Below are 13,015 nucleotides of genomic sequence, written 5' to 3'. Positions count from 1 at the left end.
TTTGTTTTTTAAGCGATATTAAGCATAGAGAAAGGCATTATGATTAAAGAAATTAGCTTGTCATGGTGGGAAAACGAGCAAGAGGATGATGCTCTCATGTGTAAAAAGAATTAGGACCACATCAGAGAGGGTAATTAAATGGTACTGACATGTTTGAGGGCAGACTACAGCCTCAGGATACTTTCAAAGGCATTTTTCTCCGTATTATTCACGCAGATGGTTGCAAAAAAACACATGCTTTTAAATAAATAATTTCACCTTGGGCTCAAGGACATGATTTTATTTGTTTTATAATGTTCTACACATGATAAAAGTCCATCCATCCATCGTCAACCGCTTATCCTGCGTACAGGGTCACAGGGGGGCTGGAGCCAATCCCTGCTGACTTTGACCCTGGACAGGTCGCCAGTCCATCGCAGGGCCACACATAGACAAACAACCACTCACACCTAAGGAAAATTTTGGAGACACCAATTAACCTAGCCAGCATGTCTTTGGATGGTGAGAGGAAGCCGGAGCACCTGGAGAGAACCCACGCAGACACGGGGTGAACATGCAAACTCCACACAGAAAGGCCGGGGCAACCGGGGTATGAACCCACGACCTTCTTGCTGTGAGGCAACAGTGCCACTAACCACTGCACCACCACGCCACCCACATGAAAAAAAATATGAATTATTCATTGATTGTGAAAATGATTGCCCTAAATGGGAGGGAGCTTTTCTCACTCGCCATATAATATAAAAAGTAGTCAGAGAAATCATAGAAAGCTTCCTGATTGGCAGTGTCGAATTAGACAGTAAAGCACAGGAAGAGTTGAGGAGGAAGCGTGCGTCTGAATCAACAACTCAACTGTGATTCAAGCTAAAACAATGGCACAAAGGACATTCCAACAGACCAATCACTTGCCACAGTCATTAGAAATATCCTGCTTATAGAATCATTAGGGCAGACATTTTTTTCAAATAGTATGATTCAGTGAAGTTTTAAATTCTTGCGCTATTATGTTGTCAATGTGTTTTTCTTTGGTCCACCTCTTTGGCCCAGATTAAAATAGCTCAACAACTAACGGATGGATCGGCATGAAATTTGATACAGACGTTGATGGTGCTTTGGGGATGAGTTGTAATGAGTCTGATGATCCCCTGACTTTTCATTCAGTGCCACCAGCAGGTCGCATTTTCTCATATTCTCAACATCTGGAAGGTAGATTGGCTCAAACCTTTCTCCAAGGATTTATGGTCCCCAGACAATGTATCCGTCTGACTTTGCTGATCCCTAGACTTCTCCTCCTGCTCCACCATGACATTTGCGGAATTGAGTGAAAAATGTGGGTTGCCATGCTGTATTATAATAACTTTGGTGATTAATATTGCCACTAACTAAAATTCCCAATTCATTGGTTTATGACCAAGTACCTACAAAAAAAATATAAATATTTTTAAGTACTCAGGTGTTTATTTTATGGCACTACAATCTGTCTATGACAAGTGCAAATGTATTTTTATAACGCTGTCATTAAGTGCAAAAGGAGGAATCTGCTATACGTGAGATGACATGAAACATGGTATGACCAGCAAATAGGAGGGCAAATGACAGAAAATGTTAAATTCATGTTATTATATGTCTGAATCTCAAAACTGAAATATACAAATTTGAATCCTGTCACTATGTGATAAAGCCAATGGTTCATGTGATTAATTGCTCGAACATAAAACGGAACTATTTTCTGGTGAGTCTACATGCTATGAATTATAAAATGCTACACGTCTTTCTTACAAGCTGCTGCCTTCTAATGTTGTGGACTGAGAGGTTTTTCGCCTATGAGAGTTTACAATGAAAAGCTATGTTTTTTGGTCACGGTTTGTGGAAAGGCTGTGTTTTTTATAAGGACTCAATGTGTCTCTGCACCAGTATGATCAACAGAGCATTACAGCACATATAATTACAGCTCTGTATGGTCATGTCCATCTGAAACCTCAGCGAGAGCCTCCATTTTGGGTTTTCCACCATTTCACTCACTAAAGTTTGTATAAAACACTTGTTTAAAGAGACCAGACATGATTTCAATCCAAGGTGTTTAAGTCTGTGCTTTTGTTTATTCTGCTCCATAGAGGTGAGTTTATCACAGTGTCTTAGTGTTTAAGTTTGTTTTTGTGGACCCCTCTGCTTTCTCTGACCTCGAAGCCACAGTCATCCTGCCTGTGGTTTTGGTCTGGAGTGTGGAGGACCAGGCGGCAGTTTGCACTGTGGGTCTGTGTGCGAGAGCGCACGAGCCTCAAATGTGTCAGAGTAATACAACAGGGAGAGCAAAGGCTTCCAACTGGCAAGAAGCCCGGCTCAACAAGAGAATTTTAGAGTACGCCACATCAGATCCCACACATCTGCAAAAAGTAAATATTTCGTGAAAGAAGAAAACAAGCATTATTTATTTGTTTTCATCAATGTCCCCAAAGACTGCAACTATAACATTTGTTTTAATTTTATTCCCTGTACAGTTATACTGTTGCAGCATAATAAATATTTGGTCATAGGGATAGATGCATAACATTGTTCTTGTGTGAGTTGATTGGTATGGTAATTCGCAACAGCACAGAATAAGTTTGTGTGCCTTATAGGGAGGTTATACAGTGGGCTTGTTGAGGAAAAACCCCTCAGTGAATACTTAGCTAGAAGATATCTGTTCTTTAAAACTCAGTTTTTGCCTTGAACTTTGTTTCTAGCCATTACAAGCATTTACAACTGCTGGTGCAGGACAGTGCTAACTATATCTGATCACAAGACATTTTCATGACAAATGCAGAGTAAAACCCAAGACCACTAATTTGACTTTGCACCTGTGGTCTGTCATGGATCAGTATGCATTCGTTCCTTGGGTAGGGGGCATCATTAATGGGTGTAGACCTGAACTTTAGGCAACTGGATGAAGCCTCAATTAAATGACAGATGATAGAAAAAGATACAAATAGTGGAAAAGTAGACAAATCTTGCATCTGTTTGGGAAACATTGTCAAACTTCACCAGAATTATCGACCAAAAAGTTTGGGTCAGGAAGATGCTGTTCTCCCAAGCAAAATGACAGAAATAGTTGTTTCAGCAACTGTCCCAAAGCGACATCTGTTTACATTCAAGTGACAAAGCCCAAATTAGGACTCTTGTTTGTCTGGAGCAAAGTAGGAGTTCAGGTGACAGTAAACACTGACAAAGTACATGAGGACTTTGAGAAAGAAATTAATCACACACACCGACGGCACAGCCTTCAAGATAAATGTAGGGTTCAGTATTTTGCTAAGGACACTTTGACATGCAGGATGGAGGAGCCAGGGATCGAACCACAGATCTTCAGATTAGTGACCCTCTCTACCGAACGGAACTTCAGGCCTGTCAGGTCTTATACTGGATCTTATACTGGATTTGTGAAGTTAACAGTATTCAAGTATTTTGCAACAGAATACTGTTGTATGAGTTTTGTTGCAGTACCTCCTAGTTGCAGATACGGTCAATATAAAATCAGCCTGGCCTTGGCTCTATGTTGAACTCGATGTCCTCAAGTGGTCCAAAACAACAACGTCACCATGGTGACCTAATCACTCCAGCCATTGTTATCCACACTCTGTTCTCCATCACCGTGGGGACAGAGCTCCAGTACCTTCTGATCTCACTCATAAAGACACTCTCCAACATAAACACACACACACACACACACACACACACACACACACACACACGCTTATCTAACCATTAGCTTAGCTATTTATCACTACAGGAAAAGGTGTGGTCATTGCACATAGCATCCTCTTGGTTCCTGTCATTTTAAATGTTCTGCTTTCATGTTCACGTAGCTGAAGTTAATTTTTAAGTTGCTAAGTGAAATTTGTTGTCTCCTGCCTTGATGTCTGTTGTTTTTGATGCTTGCTGCATTTTGGGGCTTTGTCAATAAGTATACATTTTACTAATTATAGATAGATTGCATTTCTTAACATTTATTTTTATTAGCTGCTGCAAGGTGACATGAAGGGACAATGAAGTGAAGTGAAGAAAAGTAGAGTGATGTTCAAGGCAGCTAACTGACCTCAGATCTGCTGCCTGATGAAGCTGTACTACTCATAGTCATTGGTTCCCCCTGGAACCTAAACTTGAATGAATACAACAGGAGGACCAGGAAGGGGGGACACACACTGTATCCTGTTTTTCTCAGTTAAATGAAGGATCCCAGACCACAATGCTTGAGACTGCCAGAAGCTGGCCTGACATTGCCGTACAGATGACATAGAGTTGACATGAGGTGATTTCATTAGTTTTTCCATTGCAGCTCCACTAATTAACAGAGCTTTAAAACGACTTGAACCCAAGGACAGATTGGCAGGCTGCACTGGGCATCTGTCGTTGTATTTAAGAGCCTGTTGGTAAGAAGTCTTTTGTTGAGAAGGATCCAAATGACTTATTCCAATGTTATTACTGGAAACTCTAGCAAAACTGTGGGGCAAATCTGCTGACATAATTATAAGATACAGTTGCAGAGTGAGGGGTCAAATTAAGACAATTTAACTGTCTGAAAAAGAATACTGAGGGAAACAGACTTTGCAAAGTCCAAAGGTGTGCAGTGTTGCTTACAGTTCAAAGGGTCAAACATTCAATGGTTCTAACCTCACTTGCATCAATCTTATAGATAGCAAACACTGTAGAGCTCACTCAGCGAAATTCAGGCTTCCAAGATCTGTGCAAAGCCTCCCCCTTGTCTCTCCCTCGCTAGATCATCCTTTTGTCACGCAACTCCCCTGAGAACCGTCAACTGCATTTGAGCTGCCAAGAGTTTTCCACTCAAAAGCTTTTTCCAGTGTGGGGGTTCAGATTTTGTGGCAGAGTACCACCTTTTACCGTATATGATGGCTTTACTGTAAACAGAGTAAAACGTGTTGATGTAGGCACTGTGATTTTTCACAGGATAAGGTTCATAATGTGGCAAAATTGATGAACACCATGAAATGTGTGGGAGTGTTTTTCTGGAAAAACTTATGTACTCACATTACATTTTTGGGTGTGGCATGTCATTGTTTCTCAGAGTCCCCAGTGTGTTGTTAAGGGTCTCTGCCCCCCAAAACCACCCACCCAACATGAGGCATAGCAGCAACTGGGGAGTGTGTGCCAGCCTAACTGCGGTCTAGCAGCCAAACCCGTCCCGTGCACCAAGATGAGGACCCAGATGCAAAGGATTATGGGTTTTATATTCAGTTTACAGTAACTCTGGTTTAATGTGAGGGATAGGGAGGTGGGGGAGAGGGGACTGCGGTCGATGTGTCACATGGACGACTCTGGCTAATTTATTTCAGTTTCTGCCCTCTAGCAGTTTTATAGATTTGTTATTCTAAGAGCTGAGCTGTAAGTTTGCGATGCAAACCTTTGGCTCTAGTCTCCTGTTGAGGACATTTTTGATACCCTTGCTGATCACAATCAAGGGTGATCATTTAAATCTCCTTAAACTGTGATACACACCGCAGCTTTATAGGCCCACTTTTAAGTGTAATGGTGCACAGCAATGCTTTAATCATGTGCATTTTGACCATCTTGTTGCCAGGAAACATTTGAGTTCAGTTTGTCCTTTGGTCTCCCTTTCTTTGTCTGTTGCTGGAAGTTTTTACCAATTTACCATTTTGTGTGCACTGGTTTCCCAATTAATCTTTCATGTCAAGGGCCCTTAAAGGGCCTGCAGTTAGCTACAGACTCAAGTCTGATATTGAGGAGATTTTACATTGTACAGAGCTCACTTTGGGTGTGCAGAGCACTTGGGAGTAAAATCTGTTACAAAAGCAATGATTCTTAATTTCTGGTCTCTCATTGTTTTAATGGCATAATAATAAAGCTTACCACTCCTTATTCCTCCTGTTGGGAACCACTGGTCAATTAAATCACTCCCTAATGTTCAGCTATATGCTGATGGGTTAGAGAGTTTTATTTATGTATTTTGTGTGTTTATTTAGTCTTTAAAACTGTAATCATCAGGCATTACAAAAACTCAAAAATCTATTCTGATTAATGTAATTTTCCACATTTTTATTTGCACTCCTATGATGAAGTTTAGGAAATTGATAACATGTTTAAAATACAATTTTATAAAGAACACCTGCCTTCATTTAAATGGGCTTCCAAGTTTCCAAGTTCAAGTAATCCTTTTAATGTTTTTCAAAACATTTATAATTGAATGCATCTGATTTTTTGCATTATTCAACAATATCCAGTTCCAGTTTTGTTTTCTATTAAATACTCTCTCAATAAGAAACAAGATTTCTTCTCAAACTTTGCATCTATCATTGTCAAGTTAGTCTGTTTTATTTGTGACCTTATTATGAACATTTTTAAACCAGACATTAAACTGTAGTTGGATTCTGGTGCTGATATTCAAGTTATTTATTACCAGGATAGCATGAAACAAGACATAAATTATGTACAGTTTGATTAACACTTCTAAGCCATACAAGTATGCATTGCACCTGCAGGATCATGTGTCATAACTCAAGAGCAGAAAGTCTGCAAGAAAACCTACAGTATTTTCCAATGTTGACTTACTTTGGTACCCTCGTTGACTTTGATTGCCGTTTTAAAGTGCTGCACAGAATAAAGGCATTTAAAAATTTTATGTTATTGATTCTGTAGAAACATGCTGGAGTCTGCAACACCATGAGAAGCTCAGAAACAGCTTTGAAAAAAGAGAAATGAATCTAGAAAATGGAGACAGTTTCTGTGTCTGACTTTGTCATCAGAGCACTTTAACATGAAAATGAACTTGTATTTGGCAGGACTGTCTCTGTTACTCTCTCTTTTATTTTCCCCATGAGTTTCCCTTCCAGTGGGTGACTAATATGTTCTACCTTAATTAGCACTGCAACTGCAGAGAAAAGAAGAGACAGAAATCTGACGATAGATTGAAATTAAACAGGTCGATCAGTGCTATGTGCTTTCTTACAGTTTCACCAGAATAAAAAAACCAAAATGTTATTTTTCTACTGAACTGTTTTTAAACTACTCATAGAAAAAGTTGAGAAATGTACGGTATGATGTACAGTATTTTGGGTCATACCACCACAACGATTGGATGGATTTCCATGAAATCAAGTACAGTTGGGATGTGTATCTTCATCTCTGAGGCCGATGCAATATGCATGATGCATTACCATGATCCTATACATTCAAGACACGATTTAACGTCAAGACAGTGTGAGAATGCACTGTGATTCAATGTGATAGAAGGCTATTTGACTCGATGCAAAAGAATATGATGCCATGCAGTTTACTATGGTACAAAATATTTCATATCGCGATTATAGTGACCAAAATTATCATGGTTATCAGTGTTATCTTGGTATTGTAAAAATGTGCCAAAAAATATTAAAATGTACTGATACACACACTGAAACCCTTTCAACAAGTTTTATATTGAAAACTACAAATACAATTGCCATTTTGTTTGCATAAAAAATAAAATAACATGAAAATCATCTAAGTGTGCATTATCAAGATTTTATATTATATAGGTAATACAATGACCCTGTGGACAATTACATGAAAACAAATAAGTCTTTAGAAGACAGTGATAGTAACTGCAATGAGCCCAAAAACAAAAAAGACATGAGACACAGGAGTCTGTAACATTTCTAGATATGCTGGTTGGTTGACTAAGCTGCATAACATGTTATCATGTGCAGTGGACGAATACACTCTGCACGACGCACACAGCAACAGAACAACGTGTAGCTTTTTTACAAGAGCAGCAACACTGACAGCTTCAGTTTACACGCTGTTAGCAGGTCAGAGAGACAAACCAAAGCTAAAAGTTAACTCACCCTGCGTTCACTATAAGGTTATTTTCTTCAGTCAAGTTTCCCTCAGCACTCTCATAAAAACTAAAATATGACTGACTTCAGACTGACTGAAAAATCTCCACAGCATTGTCTTCCGCCGTGTTGTCATTGACCCAAACAAACCCACTTTGCATTCTGCACATGCGCGCCTGCCTCTGGGAGACACTGGACCGTGTTGCTGTGAGATTATAACAGCGCGGTTAACCGTACCCGGTTATCATGGTAATTAAAATGTATACGGTAATAATAATCGTCGGGAATTTTACCATGGTTTACCGTTAAACTGGTAATCATTTCATCCCTAGTAGATGTCTCCACACTAACACCATGTCACTGCTTCAGGTGAGGTTTTTTTGCATGTGTCTTGTCAAGTTATGTGTAACCAAATCATTTGATTTGTAGGAATTCGGAGGAACGTGTAGCTCTTCCTCCTCCAGGTTAATCTCTAATGTGACACACCTCGGCCTCCGTAGCTGACAAGCATAGGGCCTATACTAATATATAAATAAATTGATTTTACAGATGTTCTCATGTTCATCCCAAATTGTTACCAATACACACTTTTTGTAGCTATTAAACAAACATAATATAACAGAATAATTAGTAAACATTAAAAATGCTGGTAGGCGGATTTTGTTACCTTTGGGCAGAACCATGCTAGCTGTTTCCCCCGGCTTCCAGTCTTTATGCTAAGCTAATCTAAACATCCCCAGGCTCCAACTACATATTTGAAAGCATTTCGGGTAGGCTACTTGATGGAAACAATAAACGTTGACAGACAAGACAAAAATAATATGTTTTGCATTTTGTGACTTTCAGTTGTAAAAAAATACTATTTTTCCAGTCATATATTTTGTCATTGAAGATTTCTTCAAAATAGTGTTCAAATATTGTCACGACCCATTCTTATGAACCCAATATCATGTATCGTACAGACATGAGTGGAATCAATCAACTAATTTAATACTCAGCAAGAAAGCAAATAAGCTTTATTTCCCAAAACTATTCCCCTGACAGGTTGTTGTTACTTCATGCAATGTGTAATCACATTAGAGAAGGAAGTGGAAGTCTTGTTTCTACATGGGTGTAGCATTTGTCCTGACTGTTTAACAATATGAACATGCAGTCCGATGAGAACACTCATCTGTCAAGAAAATGGCTGTCTTGCATGAAATCGAATCAAAAGTATTTTTTAAGTTCTCAGCACTTATACGTCCAGAAGGGCCCTTGATTGAAACAGAATATGGTAATAACATGGGTACAAGTGTCTAGCGAGATTAATATAAAACCAGTGCATCTGTTTTCATTTGGGCTTTGTTTTCACTGAAGCCCCTGTGCGGTTCTGGAAATAGCATTGCGGGGCCCTAAAACAGCTCACAGCATTCCTCAGTTGGTGGCCATGTATGCGTGGGCCAGTGCTTTGGTCCTTGACAGTATGTCAAGAGAAGCTAAGTGAATTAGCAAAATGTCCTCAGATACTAAAAATAGTTTCTCTCTGAACTCGTTTCAGCGTATGGGACTCATTTGATGAGTGTGTGTAATGACTCCAGAACATGAAAACACTTGATCAGTCCTTAAAGCGTTACAAACTGTGTAGTGGGTGTTGGACTGTGCATGTGCATGCATGTGGACACTGTGTGTGTGTGTGTGTGTGTGGGTGTGTGTGTCTGGGTGTGTGGTATTTTGCCTATTTTCTATTGGTTTATAGAGCCACATGAAAGTTTCTTTGCGCTGGATGAGATTGTCTGCTTTATTCATTACAAACAAGACCAAAAATATGTTGGAGCAATCTCTACTATTGTGGTTTTTGACTGATCTTGGTCCAGACTTTACCTCCTTGACCACTGGATGTGAACTGTGGAGGTGTGCATACATTACTGCCAGTTAGCTGTTAGCTAAATGCATCAAAGCTGAATGGAAAAACTGTTCCAATACATCATGCTACTGGTGCTTTTCTGCTGCATAGCCAAGCCTGTCCAAGTGAAAAGGTTCAGGGCTGCAGTCTGGAAAAAGCTCAAAGAAAATAATGATAACTTAGGGCTGAATGTAATGGAGTAGATGGCTATTATGCGAAAAGGAGAAAAAGGGGAGAATCAATCAGTCCACAGTTGTGGTGGAGTTTCGTGAAAAAAACACAATTTTTAGAACACCTGCCCTCCTTTATTCCACTAAAACGCAGGATTGCTTCCTTGAATCCAATATACAGATGATGATACTACCACCTGGAGCTCCAGAAGTCTACATGCCCCTCCTCCCACTGTAGGTAACCCAAACATGCAATGCAAACTACGGTTGAGCTTGACTTCAAAACAACTCCGTCTGCACTCATAACACTCTCTTTCTCAGCATTTAAGAATTCCCATGCGGTTTGAAGCCTTTCTCTAATGAAGCGCAATTAAAATGAAAAGAAGGTAATGAAAAATATTTACCCCCAGTCCAATGAAGTGGCTGGTGAAGTTGATGACTGCTCTTACTAAAAGCCATATGCCTGTTCTCATAAAATGCTGCTTTTGTGGCACAGATTTCATAGGCGTTAGCATTTGTGCCAGCAAGTGAATTAACTCCTGACAGTTGGTAGAAGAGTAGTAAGAGGCAGTTTATGAGAAGCAGAAGATCTGCGCACTCACAATGGTTTGTGCTCCAGTCCTCACCATGCCAATTCTCCAGCAGTGATAACCAGCCACTGGACGGAGTTAATGTAGATTTAAATCTGTTAAATGAGCTTCTGATTGATTGCAGAGGTGTTAATAGTAGACTGCTTCTACAAACCCATCAATTAATCCTTATTCTGAGGTATCTTATTCTCCAAAGCACTATAAAGAGCTCATTTTGTAAACATACATGAAATGGCTCTGGTGGGAGTTGAACCACTGACCTTGGCAGTATTAGAGGCATGTATTATTCACCAAACCACAGGCAAATCTTTTCCTCACCTCAGGAAATTTCCCGAGCACAGTGACTTAAAACGCAAAAATGTGCATGAAAATGAGGGAAATATATTTCTCCACCACAAATACATTACATGACAGTGAAGTGATGCAATGGAAACTACTGCCAGAAAGCAGGGTTAAATCTGTAAATCATAAAGTTTATTTTTTACTGATTCAGTTTATATTACTTAGCTTTATCCTAATTCTTATCAAAGTTTTAGTCACCTAAACTCTTACTAACATTTTCATGTGACAACAGCCAGATGAAAATGCTCATACAATTCACAAGACACAATCTGCTTTGGCGAATTCATGTTTAATTTTGCAAAAAGTCAAAGGCGAATCTTTGTTTGCATGTGTCAGTATTTAACAGTCTTAAATGCAAATATGTGCATTGAAAGTGAAATAAATACATTTCTCCACCACAAATCAATGACAGGAAGAAGACAGGGCAAGAAACAGGATGCAGTTTGACAGTGAAGTGAGGCAATCACCTAAACTTAAAGCAGCTATGATATTTTTAGTCAGTCCACCAATTTGGTCCAGACTGAAATATCTTGCTAACAATATTGGATTGCCATAAATGTTTGGACAGACATTCGTGGAGGATGAATCCTCTTGATCATCATCATTCTGTCTTGATTTCTGTAAAATTAATGACATTACTATAAGGCTGTAGGCCTACTTCAAAATGTTAGCATGCTTGCAGGCTGAGACACTAAGACAGCAAAGATTGTGAACATTACCTGCTAAAGATCAGCATTTTAGCATTGTAATTGTCACAGAGCACAGTATTTAGCTGAAAGCACAGTTTTGCCTAAGTACAGCCCCACAGAGTCTGTTAACATGGCTGTAGACTGTTGATAACGTTTTGGAAGTAGTTTTAGTTGCCTAAACTTAACTCCATGTGATGACAGCCTGGTAAATACAATACTTAAAAGACAAAAAAAAGTGACATTTCATAAAACTTTGTTATGGAATGACCGACATTTGAACCATAAGAGACATTTGTTTTTGAGATCTGAGATGTTTTTTCATCGAGTCGCTTGACTGTAGATAAAAGTGACTGCGATGTCACTGTCCCAACATATCAGAAATTGAAACTGTGGTACAATAATTCTGTCAGACGGGACTTGTTGAGAAAACAGAGGCGAACAGGCCTGACCAATCCTATGTCAACATGACGTTCCCGTTATCTAGAAATGCCATTCCCACGATGCTTTTACCAGAGGGCTAACACCACTACCCTGTTGAACTTCTGTTCATGGGATATTTTTAAGGGGGAAAATTGCCTCCCTTTTGCTCCCTGAGAGCCCAACAGGGTCCCCGTGCTGAGGCGCTCTCTTGGGTCGGTGCACTGATCAGATCCAGATGCTGCTGGAGTGTGGAAGGGAACAGCAGAGGAGCATGGAGGCTTCACTGCAGCACTGATTGATAGGAGGTCAGGATGAAGTTGGGAGTCACATTTCTTGACTCTGATCCCCCTTTCATTTTCTTTCTTTCTTATGCACTCACTCTACCCCATCTATTCTGTCTGCTGTCAGGTTGTCTCCTGATGCCTGTGTTTTATGTACCCTGTTGAGACGGTGTGGAGCTCAGCGGGGAGCAGACAGCTTTATGCTTTAAGTCTGGTTCTTTGCCTCACCTCTGCTGAGCTTTTAATGAACTCTTTTACAGTTAGAGACTGTTAATCATAACCACAATTTATAGTATAGAGAACTAGTTTTCAATGAATCTTTCTATCTGCCATGGTGTGAAATGGTAATTATAGTAAATGAAAACAAAAATTAATTAATGTAAATCTCTCGCTGAGTGCAGGAATGGAACGTTTTTGTATATTTTCCATCTGTGTGTGCAACATTTTCCACTTTATGTTCGCTTCAAAGAGTACAGAGTTATTGCCATGTTTCAAGACTGCTATTTGTCACTTAGTAACAAACTTCAAACTTTTGTTTTAATTTTTGTTTTTCAAAATGGTATATGAAAAAATGGGCAGCACCATGTGGTGGATAAAATACTGTTAATAATTTCCAATATAATCAAACACAATTAAACACCCTCAGAAATGATCAAGTTAAAGCATTACTTCTCAGGGATAGCATAAACAAAACATTAAAACACTTATGTATTTGTTGCAGAACCACATAGCTTTGTTGCATTGTAAAAAAGTTGCTTTTATTGTGTCCCCCGTCTATATTTCCCCACCCCCTAATATAACAGGAAAATGTT

General features: G+C 39.4%; 1 protein-coding gene across 1 annotated transcript in view; it reads left to right on the top strand.

The window, feature by feature from the left end:
• LOC119897135 (platelet endothelial aggregation receptor 1-like) overlaps nt 1-13,015 on the top strand; it is a 55,573-nt gene that overhangs the window by 9,020 nt on the left and 33,538 nt on the right.

This window comes from Micropterus salmoides, unplaced genomic scaffold, assembly GCF_014851395.1.
Source record: "Micropterus salmoides isolate LMB-PRFRI ecotype aquatic unplaced genomic scaffold, ASM1485139v1 Ms_hic_scaffold_11, whole genome shotgun sequence".
NCBI lineage: Eukaryota > Metazoa > Chordata > Actinopteri > Centrarchiformes > Centrarchidae > Micropterus > Micropterus salmoides.
This window is presented reverse-complemented; position numbering and strand designations above follow the sequence as displayed.